Raw genomic sequence first — 1,577 nt, forward strand, 5'->3', positions numbered from 1 at the left:
ACTTCAAAATGACAATTGATTTTCTAGACAGGGGCATCATAAAACATTTGAAGTCCGGATAGATTTAATCCACTGTATTTCTTAGAAAATCAGTCAGTGTACTTAAAGCCATTTGATTATTCAGACAGAATCTATCTTCGGCAAATCTTTGGTTCATTTTCTATCCTTTTTTCTTTATCTCTGCTTCTTTAATTATAACTTGTCTGGTGCATATCCTTCAACCGCAGCAATTATAACAAGCCTATAACTGCTTTTGTTATCTCTTCCTTCAAGATCTCTTTTAAATTCTTGCATCTTATTGAGGTTGGACTGATGACACTACAGTTGTCCAGATCACTATTTTACAATGCCGCACAAGGTTGGACATGACATAGATTAGAAATAGAACTAAAAATAAACATGAGGAAATACAGAGGCTAGAGCCAAACAGGGAATATCTGGCTGCAATTGAAGACCTTAAGTACCAGATTTGTAAGACTGTAAATTTTCTTTAAACTCCACTGGCGATGCATATTCTACACCAGAAATCTGTTTGGGAGCAGGGGTTTCCTTAGCTTCTTGCTGAGCACAAGACAAACAGGCTCCTAACACCGCACAAATGACTGTTTTACCTTCTCTTACGCCAAGCTTTTGCACAGCCTGACATTGCTCAATACGTTCTACCACTTTCTCTTCATTCTTCCAAAATTTTTGAGCCCGCTCCTTCCCAGCTGGGGAAGGGGCACAGTTATATTTTTGCAGCAGTTTATCCATGGCAATCCTGTCAGGGACACCACTTTTCTCTTGCATTAAAGGGCAAAGGAATTTGACAGGAAATAAACCCCCTTGTGTTCCAGCTTGTCCTCAAATATCAGAGAGGCTGGGGGTGGCTGGGCTTAGATTCCAAGTGGTGCCCAATTCAGCTCTATGAGTCTGGTCACATCCAATATCAGTCTAGCAGCACTCGACAAAACTAGTACAGCCATGTGTAGGATTGTGGTCACATTCAAAAGAGCTCACACAGCCAGACGAACAGTAGTGCAGTTTATTGGAGCAGCAACAGATACACAAGTTCTTTGGATTGCCAGTGATAAACTCACTGCCTGCAAAGCATGTGCAAATTTCAAATAAGAATAATACAGCCTGGCTGTAAAACACAACTCTATAGAGATTTCCAAGTTTCTCGGGAAACACTCAGTGTAACCGAGCGTTTGAATCTTACCCAAAGGCATCCCTATGAGGGAAAGAGAGGCTCAGCCCATCAACTGATCCCAAAAGCCCAAGATAGTCCATGACTTGTCATCAATGATATCTTCCCTAATACCCTCCTCTCTTAAGCTATTTTTATACTGATTTTTCACTTTTCAGGTGGAGCTTGAGTGACTCTAGTCACACAGACCTTTGTTACAATTGATGTAAAATTTCCTCGCTTTGCTTTTAAAGATATAGCTTAGAGAAATTCAGAGCACAGGCTCAGTGAGGGGTAGTCACACATGGGAGACAGGTAGCTTTTGGGATGGAGGTGTGTTTTGAGACTATAATAAGCCAAGTTCGCTTCAGGACATGTGTTTGTCAAAAAGACGACAGGCCTAGGGTAG

This window comes from Leptosomus discolor, chromosome 12 (assembly GCF_034619465.1).
Source record: "Leptosomus discolor isolate bLepDis1 chromosome 12, bLepDis1.hap2, whole genome shotgun sequence".
Lineage (NCBI taxonomy): Eukaryota > Metazoa > Chordata > Aves > Leptosomiformes > Leptosomidae > Leptosomus > Leptosomus discolor.